This window comes from Megalops cyprinoides, chromosome 6, assembly GCF_013368585.1.
Source record: "Megalops cyprinoides isolate fMegCyp1 chromosome 6, fMegCyp1.pri, whole genome shotgun sequence".
Classification (NCBI taxonomy): domain Eukaryota; kingdom Metazoa; phylum Chordata; class Actinopteri; order Elopiformes; family Megalopidae; genus Megalops; species Megalops cyprinoides.
The window spans coordinates 29083587-29098374 of NC_050588.1; the positions used below are offsets into that span (position 1 = coordinate 29083587).

General features: G+C 38.8%; 1 protein-coding gene across 2 annotated transcripts in view; it reads left to right on the top strand.

Annotated features, from left to right (window-relative positions):
* Positions 1–14788, top strand: part of LOC118779140 (metabotropic glutamate receptor 7) — a 172456-nt gene that overhangs the window by 96408 nt on the left and 61260 nt on the right. The window lies entirely within an intron of this gene.

Consider the following 14788-nt stretch of genomic DNA (forward strand, 5'->3'; position numbering starts at 1 on the left):
TGTACTGCATGGTGTATTGCATGTTAAATGCTGTTTAACTCTGAATGGTCCAATGAAACAGACAAAGAAAATCCTTTGTATTCTAGGGGTTTAAGAAGGAAAAATGCAGCTGTGCCTCTTGTGTTCTCAGCACCTCGCCAGACCATCAGAGCTCAGCCCCTAGGTGAGAGCAGTTTCCTCCAGGGAGAGGAAAGATGACACCCAGAGAGCGCTTCCTTAGTCTGAGGGTGCCTGGAGCTAAGAGACTGTCTGATTAAAAAAAAAAAGGAACCCCTGAAAAAAAGAACAAGAGGTTCCTCTTAAGTGTTTATTATTTTGATCGGTTCCTCTTCCGGTACTGTGCTTATTCACAGCACTGTGCCACTGTCAAAGATGACTAACAGGGACTGCATAGGCTGCCTGAAGTGGTATCAGTGAACTCCATATGCTTGGGTCTTATATCTCTTAAAGCACATTCAGCCCCAACTGCAAAGGAAACAAAAATACAGACAAAGGCATTTATACTTGCTTTGTCCAATGACGCATAGCTTTGTGTCAGATAATTGTTACATGCGTTTGTGCGCTGGTGTGTGTGTGTGTGTGTGGGTGTATGTGTGTATGTTTCTGTGCGGTAGAAGTAGGTGAACATCAGCATAGACTGATGTATACCAACTGCTCCATCCTCAAAAACTAATTTTATATAAGCTCCCTTTGAATTTAACAGTTGATATAACGCGTAATACTGTAACAGAGATTTAGTTGATTGAATATTTCGGTTTGGATAGCTGCAAAGACAGTGGCAGCTCGTGGACCAGTCAGCTAACCCGTGGTGAAATCTTACTGGCAGCCTGTCAGAGGAGATGTGGTGTGTGAGGGTTGGTTGAGTACGCTAAAATGACAAACGCCGAGGAAATGAAATGGGGATAAGGAACAAGCAGTGGTGCTGATCACGTTACTCAGCTCAGCTCCACTACAGAGCTGCTTCTTTTTCTTCTTTTTTTATTTCCTTCATGATTGCTGGAAAAGCCTCTGCCCTGCCAGGAGCTTTTGTACTATAGAGAATAAAACTGGGAAATTAAAATAAGGCTTTACACAAAAGTCAGAGCAGTCATTTTCCCATGGGTTGCAGTACAGTATGTGAGCATTCCATCTTTGCCTCTGAGAACACCGCCAGGTAAAAATACGATCTCATCTTGCAGGCAGGAGTGCCATTCTAAAGTGAGCCTCTGTTTACAGTGTGCATGCAAGTGTAAAGATGGCAATTCCAATCCAGGGAAAAATGAATCTGTTGGTTTGAATGAGGAATTTATTCAGAAAGAAAGATGCATCACACCAGCATAAACAAATCACAGGCTAATCTTGTTATTTTTATTGTATCATGAAGAGTAACTTTTACAAGATGCTGATAAATCAGTTATATAGAATCGCAGTGGATAAAATTGCTGCTGTACAATCCTATAAGTGAGCAGAGTTATTCTGTCAACCTTCATGAATTTATTCAAACGCTGCCAGTGGCACCTAGACTATAAGAAATCATAGCTGTATTTTGAGCCAAGTCAAAAGTATAGATAGATACACTCTGCTGAGACACACCCACCATTGCCATCTTCTGGTTATGGTATGTAGACGTATTATACTAAAATTTGCCTTCAGCAAGCCTTTTCTTGTAATGGAGAAAATTTTGATATAACACTTTTAATATCATAACTGGAAAGTACCGTTTGTCGGTTTACATAATATCTTAAGGAGCCATTATGTGGTACTGTTTTTGTTTTTTCCCATTTCCAAATTATTTTTGCAACTTTAAATTGCAGCTTTCTAACAAAGTACAATGACACTGCCTTTGTTTGACTCTTTTTTTTCTTCCTTAAGCAGCTGCTGCACTCGTTAACTGGGATTACTCACCAGATGCTAAATTTATCGTACCATAATAAGAGAGTTCAGTGAAGAACCGCAGAGGTGATTTTGGGGTGAAGATAAGCCTCTTGCTGCTTTCAGGGTAAAATATAATATTTAGTGCCATGGAGGGAAGGGACATGTCCACCCACACTGGTAGGGAAGGACACTGATTATTGTTCCCTCTGGTGTTGGCAGGGACCCTGTGGGGTAGATAGACAGTGTTTAAACATGGAGCTGCTCACAGAAAGGACTCACTCCGCTACATCCCAAAATTACTAAGAAGTGAACAGTTTGATTAATAGGATGCCTATTACTGTACATTCAATTGGCATGGTCTGTGGCTATTTGATGATGGTGGTGATGATGCCATCAATGTTTCAGTCAAAGACACCAGCAGCTATTTTATGTTTTATATGATGTTATGGATTGTGGACAATTTCTGATTATAATCTGGGATTTGCTGCTGGTTTGTCAGGTAACTGATGTGTAAATTAACAGAATGGGTCATTGAAAACCTAATGTCTTCACTTCATCTTCATGTCAAGAATTCATCTGAAAGTTTCATTAAATACCAAGAACAGCTGTGCTAGTCAACCTCCCTTGAACTGATTTTGATAGATATGTCCTTGAATTAATTTGTTTAATGTTAAAAACCCAACATCTGTTAATATAATTTACTCACTGTGATGGTTGTCACTTTATATTTATGCCCTGTTTTTGCCAAAGGTTCTAAAGAAAAAAAAGAAAAGAAAAATAATCCATCTTCATTATGGAAAGCTGGAGAAATGTAAACTTCTTCATAGAGTGAAAACGGAGAAACATTACTATTATGGAAATTACGACATGCAGACAACATTCTCTGACATCATGCATTCCAAAATCACTATGTGTGCTTTGTTTAGACACTGTATATTTCTAACTAATTATTGACATTTGTTAACAATGCTCAAATACTTCGAATAATTCAGATTTCAGGCTTTCCAGTTCCTCCTGTATTAGGTACAGTGCATAGCATTGCAATACAGTAATTGCCCCCACCATAATCTAAAGTATCTTACCTAAATATCTGTATACATTTTTATAGTAAAACACACACTCATGTGTACATCTGAAGGAAAAACAAGGTTTAAAAGGTTTGTAGCCTCAATCAAGTTATATTTGTACTCCCTCCACAGGGCATATGCACATTCAGCCTTCAGGTTAAAAGCCTTGTTTCCTGAACTCCCGTTACTCCACTTAGCTCCAAGTGAAAACTTAAAGAGGAAGTACCATCGCAATATCTGAAATCTCCTCCGGTTTGCTCCAAAATGTGTTTTGAGGCTTGTATAATGAGGCTGTAAAGAGGAAAAACAAATGGGAGAAGAAATATATTAGAGCATTGCTTTTACAGTACTTCAAGGACTTCTGTGCATTATTCATATAAAAGTTGCTGTTGGTAGGTACCACTTCACAAACAGGATATTGTGTGCTGATCAAAATGGAATGTGAGGAAAAAAGGTCAAATCAACAGTTTTAAGGCTTTTTTCTTTATTTTATGAAATCACTTAACAAGTACCTTCATCCAGGGCATTTTGCTAAAGGCACTTTAAAATTATAGCTTAAATTTATGCAATTTCTTTTCTCCTTTTTATCTCTGGTTTCAGATGCAATCAGGTATTGAGACATGAATCTAAAGGCCTTGAGGCACTCAGGGTACGCTTTCTAACTTGCTTATCCTCATTTCAGCGACGTTAATTCCAATGGCAAAAATTGGATTAGGAAATGCACATACTGTCAATGCCATTGGCTGAGTGGTCAATTCAGCTAAAAAGCACATATTGCAGAATTTCATGAAGCTATGACAATACTTTGCACGGTTATTCTTAGTCCAGAAAATTACACCACAAGCTGCATGATGGAACAGTTATGAGAGAATGTTAGAGAGTTTTTCTCTCATAGAATTTTCTCACAAGGTAACATTGTAAAGCTTTTTGTTTTTTTGCTATGAGCTAATTGTTTCCTGAGACCTCAGGTTGATTTGCATACTGTGGATCATGTCAAAAAGCTGTTGGATCCCTGTTGTTTTTTTCAGACCACAAATCACATAGCTTGTCAGAGAAACGCTATGGAAATTCTCTTTCACTCTATATGTGAGAAGTTGGGTACAGTGGAAGATGTTAACTGGCCATTATAATATTTGTCCATGTTAAACTCATGGAGTTACCTGGCCTGGTTTATTGATGTCCTCCCTTTAGCACTAGAGCCTAGATCATGTGCATTTGCTAATTCCTTTTAGGTGTGGCTGCATTTTAGTAGATGACACCTTGCTTGAGACCTAGATGACCTAGATGAGACCTTGCTGAGTTGTTGATTAGACAAAAGTGTGTGCAGAAGCACAAAGATTTCACCCACTACAATTGAACAGGCACAAAACATTTTGCAAAGGAACATGAGTATGTCTCTGAACTAGCAGAGCCTTCAGGGAGCAGAATGAAATGGACCATACATTTTCTCCTCCACACTGAATGAAAATACCTAATCACTGAAGGTTCGGCCATGAATCATAACTGAGAGCTCAGAATGAACTCTCAAGTCACATCAAAGGTAGTCAGAAAGTAGAATAAGAAAATCTCATCCCCAGGTTCACAAAAGTGTTTCCAGAATTCTCTCACATACGTAAATTCTTACTTATGTCTTAGAACATGCATAGTTAAACAGTCATCAACAATTCCCAGCAGCTGGTTAGTAATTTTTACAGCAATCAGTGGAGATCTTTCTGACTTTTGAAATAGCATGGACTTTAATTGTGTCAAAGAGGGTTCAATGTGTCTCTATCCTTACCCAGTGGCAATTCGTCCTCGCTGTTTAGTTTTAATTCTGCTATTAAGATCTCGGCTGGAGTTGTCACTTTAGCAGTGACCTCCGGCTGTGTCTGTTTGTTTGGGTACTTGTTGTGTTTTGTTTTAGATGGTTCTCTACAGCAGGGGTTCTGGAACCATAGCTCCAGGATCTGAATTCATGATTCTGAATAAATAAAGCCCCCAAGCACCAGGTAACGAATGCATTCAGAGTACGCTGAACCACCATATCATAAGGTTACTGCAATTGGGATAAAAATAGCCATTAACATGGCTTTATCTTAATTATCACCATTCAATCAATGATGTCCTATAATTGACAGCATAATTTTTTCTCTCTCCTAATGAAATCATTCATTGTGAAATTTGAAATGAAACATTGGGCTTGATATTGATTGCCTTAAATGCAATGCTGTTGACAGTGCAGTAATTTGACATGTGAACATTCCACAAAAATGAAAAACATAGCCAAGATGACTATTTTCTTCCTGATGCATCGAGTACATTTCCCAGTGTAGTGTGATGATAGGTGGTGGGTAATTTCAGTTGGGACACTATCATTTATCTTTGGAATAAAAAAGAAAAAAAAAACATGCATGTGAATGATGCTCTGTGCATCTCAGTAAGATTTATTTTGTTTATACACGGCCAGTTTTGCTGTTCCAAAAATTAAATTAGTCGGCATACACAGAAAAATAAAAATGGAGCCTCTTTTTCAACCTTTTCAACCAATTTTTTAATTACCTCAGACAGGTACTGTCTGATACATGATACAGTATCATGCACATTCACCAAACAAGTTTCAGACATCAACCCCTGTATTGTAAAAATCTGGCCACTTTGTAACTTTGGATTATACCTGGTGCAACACTGTTTAGATCAAACCTTTTCATTTAGAAAGAGTCAATAGGAAAGAGAGAGAGAGAGAGAGAGAGAGAGAAGCATAAGAAACAAAGCTAAACAAAAACTGGCTGGGTGACATAATTACAACTTATGAAATGTCGAAAGAGCATGCCATTTATTAAGCGGCATTTCCGTCAACTATTGATTTACTGCTTTTGCTGTCACAGAGTAGAAGTTAGCTCTCCGGTGGAATACTCGAGAAGGGGATGGCGGCCAGTGTATAAGCCTTGGAATGACACCATAATAATATTTCAGAGGAGGAGACACACAAGTGACTCCACCTGCCTAGGCACATGATGGCTGAGATCATCCTCACTTTCCATACTGCCTTCTTGTTTCAAAGGTGACGGCCACCTTGTTGTTACGTGATCAAGTTATCCTAGCACACCAGTTACAGTATTTCAATTGGTTGTCTATGTAAGGTCACACTGACTTCATCCATATGCATGTTGACATCGGGGTTCAATAAAATCAGCATGCAGGTAGCTTGCAATGTCAACCATATCCTCACACATATGTATGCTAACTTTCCTGGAATAGCTTAGGACTCCCTCATTCCTGCTACTACACTGTACACACTAGACAAACACAGTAGTCTGTTATTTGCCACAGACTTGTGTAATTGATTACACATTTGGCATAATGAAAATTCCCTTACTATTGCTAATTTTTCTAGCTCTGACTCCAATGCTTAAAGACTCAACTGACCTCATTTGAACATGCATCATGTGCATACATGCTTCAAGAAGTCCACAAGTGCCATGCATATGTGTAATACTTACATACTCTACAATAAGATTACATAAAAAGGGGGAAGTGACTTATGCTTGGATTGAGGCGTTAAGATGTAGCCTGAAGAGGTGAGTCCTCAACCTACTGTGAAAGATGGCCAGTGACTCTGCCGTGGGAAGCTCATTCCACCACACTGGAGTCAGAAAAGACAAAGGACGCAACCAGGATGTGTGGCCATGAAGGGGGAGGGGGCGGTCAAGCGTCCGGAAGTTACAGAGTGGAGCGATCTCCGTAACTACACTCTGTGGAGTGTAGGGTCTGCTCATCAACCACTTGGCTAACACTAACTTGAAATGAATGGCAGCCATCACTGGTAACAAATGGAGGAAGGTCGATAGAGATGAAACATGGGAGTTTTAGGGAAGAATGTGGACTGGCCAAGCAGCAGCATTCTGGATGAGCTGCAGGAAGAGCATTAAGGAGTTGCAGCAGTCCAGGCAGGAAAGGAGCCAAGCACAGATCATTAGGGCTGTTTCCAGAGGGGGATTCTGCATGTGTGAGAGACCATTGTGTATAAAACATAATGGTAAACTGCCAGCCCAAAATTAATTTTACACTCAACAAACATACCCAGTGAAAAAGGAAATGCTGTATTTTTTCCACTTGTGTGACTTGGGTTACATCAAAGTCTGAATAATAATCACATGGTTTTGACACAATTCCTCTAATTCACACCCATTTCTCAAGGGGGAACACTCTGCACCATTTGCAGGTCTAATTTACATATCCCACACCAGCTTTCCGTCGAATTCCATGAGAATATCTGGAACATGTAGAATTATTATAACTTTGTATCTGACTATGATCATGGAAACACCTTGAATCATTTCAGAAAGAAAGGATAAAGCAAGCCTAGGTGGCTTGTTGGACTGGTTTCTATGGCAGTACAAAGGATCAACTGTTGACTCAAACACTATAGATATCAGAGTTACACACAATCATTTATCTTTCAGTATAGATCTTTTGTCAAAGGGACTGAAGAGTTGGAGCAGGAGGTATTGAGACTGCAGAACAATCTAGTTTAGGTTTATGATCTTCAAACTGTGCTCTGTCAGTGAACCCTGAGATGAATAGTCTGGATAGGATGTTAAGAGATTTCTCCATTAGAACATACAGTATTAAGCCAATGCAGGGGACATGTATAGCGGGTGTATAAAATATAACCTTACTGTCACATTTTTTTTTTGTTTTGTTTTGTTTTTGTTTTGGAATGCTCAATGCCTTTTCCCAATTTTCTCCCCAATTTGGAATGTCCAATTGCATTGTACATAGGCCACACAGCTACAACACCCACCATCAATCAGGGGGGCAAGACTCTTTCACTGTCCTCCCAAACCAACTAGTAAGGGCCACTATTAAGCCACAAGACAAGCCTCAGGCTGACTTAAACTCCCCTATATCTAATATCCAATTGGGAGCCTATATCTAATCCAATAATTAGGAGCCAATTCCTTTACTACTCCTAGTCATCTTTGGCTGATGACATGGCTGGCATCAAACCCAGGCCATAGTGCTCAACCTTGCACTTGCGACAGCAAGATCTTTTACGGGATGAGTCACTGAGGAGCCTCACCTTCATTGTTTATGAAAGCAGCCCTAGTCATTTTGTAAATTTACGATGAAGTGTACTTTTTAATGCATAAAACCCACAAAAATTTCCACAGTAATTAATTATTAATCGTGACTTAATTACTAACAGTATGTTAGTAATATGAGAGCACAATTACCTTATTAGGGTCTAATTTCCTTGCTAATAAGTCAATAATACACACTTAATTAGTGACTTAAGTGTTTCCTCTATAATAGTGTCTGGCCTTTTCCTTTTAGTGATTGACCAAAGCCAGTTTTGCAGTATATTTCACCATGTTCACATGCACATACTTCCTGAATATCAGAGTAAAACAACTGCAAGATCTTTTGTTCTAGTGGTTAAAAGCAAAGTTTGCTACTAATTGCTCAACAAATGTATTCCATTTTAATTGAAATGTAGGTTATCTAACAGCCCTTATTGTCAGCAGAAGTACAGACTGCGTGCTTCTTATGTGGCTGGCTCTGGATTTCATCTACATTCACGTTGAGAAAAACTCTTGAAAAGAAAACACAAATTGTATAGAACAAAAACTTTCATCACTGAATGAGAAATAAGGTCTTTGGTGTCTGTTCACCACAAGGCTTCAGTAAAGGGGCTATGTTAGCTCATTTCCTCTGTATACTGTACTTCAGATGACACAGACAACGCTTTTAATATCCTGATGAATGGCGTATGGTCTGTCAGGTGGAACGTCTCATCATGCTTGTGCTTGCTCCTATTGTTCGCTGCTCAGCACTCCTTTTCATGATATTTAATTAATTTATGTATATACCTATTTACTAATTTATTGGAGACATCAGAGATGTTTTGCCTTTTGAAGCCCCAATAATCTAAAACTGAGGCTTCATTCAGGCTGATTAGGTTTCTTTTTGAGGGCGATATTATTGCATGACATTGGTGTAGATTTTGTAGCCTAACTTGTACAAAGGGGCTGAAGTGAATTCTGCTCAGTGATTCTACTCTTTGGAAAAAAATAGGTCACCTTTTTGAAAATGAGTGGCATGCAATAATGTACTCACTTGAGCTATTAAAAAATCTCCCCCTCAGTCTATCTCTACTTAAACATGCGCATTACAATTTCATTACAAACAGAAAATCAAAATCGCTACTTTTTAAAAGACTTCTTGAAATAAAACCGGCAGACGATTTGGCTGGGTAATATCCATTTCAATTATATGTGTCACAGTGCAAATCTGCTTCAAAACTTGCTCTCAGCAGAGGTACACAGAGCTGGGGTGTTTGACTCATACAGGAATAAGAGTGCACCTTTAAGAACCCCACTTAATGCTGACTGTAGCTGTGGCTAATGGGTTTAAAATGTACCTTCTAGCTGCGTTTATATACTTCTCATATGACTAAAATTGCTGGGCCTCAACAGGCAGGAAGCTCCAGTACTTCCTCCTATATAATAAAGTGTGTTCTACCAGATTTTCTGCCCAAAGCAGAAAACAAAATCTATAAATAAAGAAAAGAAAAAAGCTAGGTCCTGACCTTATTTATTATCTGCTTCTTTAATTACATAGTGGTAGGCACATTCTATTCCCGCAAATACTAACACAGCAAGTTTAAATGGCCTGCAAAATTAAGGTACACGGTATAGTGTCTCGTACTGCATTCTGAGTACCAAAGACCCTCCAAGTCTTGGCATAACCCACCTGGTCTGTGTCACCAATTGTAGTTGGCTATTTACAGAGGATGTACTGTAGAATTGAAATTGGAATGTCTTGTGCTAATATGTGCGTCAGCACAGTCGTCAGAGCATTCAAAAGCTAGCCATGCGGCAGGAGTCCAGGAGTCCAGGTGTTTTTTGTTGTTGTTTTTTTTTTCCTCAGTGTTGTGTATATTTTCCCTGATGAAACAGCTGTCATGGAAACAGCACCTACTAAGTAAAACAAGTACATAAATAAACAGGTGTATGGAGTGAAGAACATTTTGTTTTTTTTCCCCCCATCGAAAAAGACTAAATTGGTGTCAAAATGCCCCAGTACGGAGGTCAAGTGCTGCAGGGACTGTTTTTTTCTGGGTTATATATGAAAATGGAGTCACAGGCTTGTTCCATGGTGGCCCATTGCATTGAAACCTGTCTTAAAGATTAAGTATCCCATCCATGGAGCTAATTAAGGCACTAAACCTTGCATTTTTCTTCCAAAAGACAACATTTTATCTCAATTAACCTTTGAAATATGCATGCGGATCTGCTTCAAAGCACACCTGAAGCACTGCGGCAGTTTGTGAATGAACCCTGTCTGAATTGCAATCCCTGAATTGGATTTTGAGTATGGGGTATTGAAATGATTTTGATAGTGCTCTGGCTAATAATGCTCTTATTTCTATTTAACATTGTATTGTGTAAATAAACCAACCAAAAGGAGAGGTGCATGTCTTTTATGTAAAATAGAACTTATACTGTAGATACATTCCATATATTTGCATTGTTCATTTGATCCAGAAACTCTCTTACCCAGGGTGACTTACATAGCATACATTTTACATGTTATCCAATTGTACAGCTGGATAATACTGGCAGTTATTCAGGTTAAGTACCTTGCCCAAGGGTATAACAGCAGTGTCCCACCTACAGCCTTCTGGTAAGATGCCCAGTTTTCTAACCACACAGCTGCTTGCCTGGAGGATAAAATATTATTGGATGAATGTATACATCATTTTGAACCCGTAAAGTAGAGCATTTGGATTATTATTAACAGTAATAGCAGTTGTAGTGGTAGTATCCCTCTTATTATTGTTCAGTTATTATCATTATAGGGTTTGGTTGGATAAGATGCAGCCATGACTAACAACACCATCAGCCAAAATGCAGCTTTCAGAAATTCAGTTTCCATAAATTAATGATTACTTTCGCTCAAGAAGTGCTGTTCTATCATCTATTTTCAAGTGATGGAGAGGTTAAAATTTCCACACCAATGTTTTTAAAGCGTAACTCCACAGAAAACTCAAAATGCTGCAGACGAGGTTATGTGCAATAAAGGTTATTGGTTCAGATCTGGAGATGCAGGCCATTTCTCATGGAAGCTATGGCCTGTCAATGGAGACTGTACACCTTTGGAAAATGAAAGGAACCTTTTCCCCTAAGACATGAAAGCAGCAATACATATAGTACAGTAAGAAGTATCAAGCTGTGCTGTCACTTTGACAGTAATTTTGTAATAGTAGGTTTAAAATAAAAGATTACATTTCAGTACTATGGCAATGTCTGAGTGGCTGTGATAACATGGTTTAGTGGAGAATAATACATTGGATGTACAGAATGTATATATATATAATATATATATATATTCAGCCTTTGGAAATGAATTATGATTTCCTGTTTGTGTCTGTTTTGTCTTTTGTCTTAGGAAGCAAAAATGACAAAATAGATTTAATATATAGTATTGGTTTTTTAATACCCACCTATGAATTTATTTATGTAGTCATAATGTTGCCATGTGACCTGTACGACAAGCCCTGTTCCCTCAGGTTTACAGCACCATTTAACCTGGCGTGAGCTATCAAATTCTATAATGCACGACTTGTCTTACAGCTTTGGAGATATGTGGTGCCACTTGTCGCTTTTTAAAGGGCCATTAGTATCAGTCACTTGCACACAGCCTCTCTCACATGGACAGCCTGGGCCTGCAGGGAAACCTGCCTTTCTACCGATATTCGTCCGTCTGCTTCGTATAGTGGGATCAGCAGCACTGTGGAACACCGGGTGAGAGAAGTAAACTTACCCATGCTGATCCAAGTATGGACATTGTTCCTTTTTTTCCTCTTTAAGCTGAGACAGTTTTGGACTTGCCAATTGAACGTTCATGTTCATCTCAACCACTGTACTCATGCAGAAGTGTAGCAGTTGCGATCCTCCAACACATTCAGTCACATTCATTTTTCATACTGCAAGTTTCCCAGTGCACTACAATAAGCTAAGCGCCGACCGGATAGGATAGGCATGGCTTCACTGCTGTCAACCAAGCGGCTTGCAAGCACCTAATGATCACGGGGTGGCTGACAGCGGTGAGATGAACAACGACTGCTCACATACCCACCCCGATCCCTACCAGAATGTTCCACCTCTGTGGGCTGGCGGTCATTTTCGGCTGTTGACTTGGGTTCAAATGCGGGCTGTATAGCACAGTGTGCGCGCCAAGCAAACACCTTAACCGCTACTTGAGACATTGATAATAATAATAATAATAATAATAATAATAATAATAGACTAATAAAAGTTGAGGGAAATGAAAAAGCAGCCATTCACATAATGCTGTTTCAAGCAGACCCTGAAAGCTGTCCCAGTAGGAAGTGTGTCACACTGATCCTTGTAATCCTTGAGCATTCTGGCTCTTTGCCAGAACAAAAAGAGCTCTCAGCGGTATGGGAAATCCACATTGTGTGACAGCTTGTCCACCTGTGAGCTCCTGACATGAGACTGTTACATGGAGGCTTGCAAGTCCCAAAGACTGAATGAAAACAAATTTCTGATACCTGAATGGAAAACAAAAATAGGGGACAGTGTAAAAAAATGTGTTCTTATTTGAACAGGCAAGATATTTTTTTATTCAGACATCTACTTATTTAAAATTTAATATGGACAATCTTTATGCTTATTTAAATTCTACTCTTCAGAGTATCATTTCAAATATCTTGAACATAGAAATCCATACTGTACAAAAAACATTTTATTAAATATACAGAATATGTTTAAAGGCTGTAAAATTCAATTCTGTGATTCAAAGTCCTGTAAAATTTTGGTGTTAAAGATAATGTAAGGTAAGGTGTTTCAAATGTTATAATACTAGCTGTAAGATTTTATCTGCGATTACTGTACACCTGCTAACTGCTATGTAGTGGAAACTTTGAATGTCTCTAACACCTATACTTGAAAATCCTCTCCTTAGCGTGGATTAGTCTTGTAAGAGTATACAAAACATACAAAATGATGGAGAGAACATTTTTTCCTGTCCCGAAAGTGAAGAGATGTGTAATTAAGTGTGTATATCAGATAATCAGTCACCAGCACACTTAATCAGCAAATGACAAATTATTGTTAATTAGTCACCATGCCGAAGGTATATTTAATACCTGGGTCACAGAATTCTGGATTACTGATTGCTTTCGCATATGATTAGAAGCCTCAGTGTGTCTGAAATTAAAACAGAGCCATGTTTAACCACTATTTTATGCTCTATGCAATGTGTGAAGCTTCCATTTCCCACATTAACTGAATCTGTGACATGAACACAGGAAAGCACTGAAATATTTAAATGACATTTCTCAGGTACCTCAGTGCGAGGGGAAATCCTTGCTAGCACACTGAGGGTCTGTAAAATTGCTTGTGACTCCTTTGCGTTGAGCAATGTATTGCATTTGCTGTCCCCGTAGGTAGATCTGTCTCTAACACTGGGAGTAACAAAAATCACAGCTACTCCTCCATTTAAGTACTGTGTTTATCTGACTTTAAAAATGCATAATTTTACAAGAAATTTAATATTGTAATTCCTGAAAATTATTGTATTATTTTATTTGTTATAGTATCTTGGTTGTTCTGTTTTATTTGGCCTCCATATGGACAAGCAGACATGTCTGACATTATGATATACCTGCAGAATAATTGTACATTGGGATGTGCCAAAGATATCTGGTGCACTGGAAAAGTATGAAGATTCTTACATTACAGACTGTCATTATTAATCCTTTTCGATGCTCTTTTTGGGAAAAGGCAGGCTTTGCCATTTAAATACATTAAGACATTAAATTATGAATGGAAATGTCCTTGTAATGGATCTTTTCAAGTCACATTCCCATCACTTTTTTATGTCTCTTGCCTGATTGAACACGGCTTTCTGTCTAACCCTATTCCCTGATGGCTTTCAGCTAATGTGAAATGGGGTCGGGGACCTTGTTTTAGACACAAAGTTAATATTTATAGACTAGTGACATTGTGAAACAGCAGGGGCATCACAAGGCTCCCTGTAAACGACTAAAACCCAAACTGTCTTCTCATTGCACAACACCATGAAGACAAGTTTCTCCATTTGCATATTTGTATATCACTTTTATTAAAACCCTGTCATTGGAATTCTCCGCTAACTTGGCAAATTCTCTTATTTTTGATGTTATGAATCACATATATTTGTTACCATATGTTCTACAGGCTAGAGTGTTTTCTTTATTATGCATAATTTCACGCAGGTACATGAGTTTTGAAAGTGATATTGTAGCAAGGTGTTTTTTTCTCATCAGTCTGTGATGGAGATTGCGATCACACGCGTTCCGGTGTGATCGTGGTTAGTCATGTGGGGTGGCAAACATCACAGTGAGTTAAGGGGAAAAAAAAACACCTGCACGATTTCCTCAGGTCCAATCCTTTCCTTTCAGATGATATTTTTATTCTTGGCATATATCAGTTGTATGAAAATTTAGCTTGGGGCATTACCATTGTGGTGGTGTGCCGATAATCCATACTGAGTTTAGCTGCTGACATTCATTTTCAGGCTTTAGGCGACTGGAGCTGGAAGCGCTGTCTGTGATACTTGGAAGGTCTGCTACAGTGTTGATTTGGTTCACAATGCTAAGTTGGTTAGCTGGAGCAGGCAATGACTGACTGGCATAGGCCTGATAAGTCTGCAGGCCTCCAGGTTTTTCCTTGTTTTGTTTTTAGGTTTTTGACATGTTCTGTTCTGCCAGGCTGTCTTTATTTTGTTTTGCACCAACCACATATTTAACAACACCGGAGGTGGTGCTAACACAGCTACTGTATAGGATAGTGTCCAGGAACTTATGAGCTGATTCA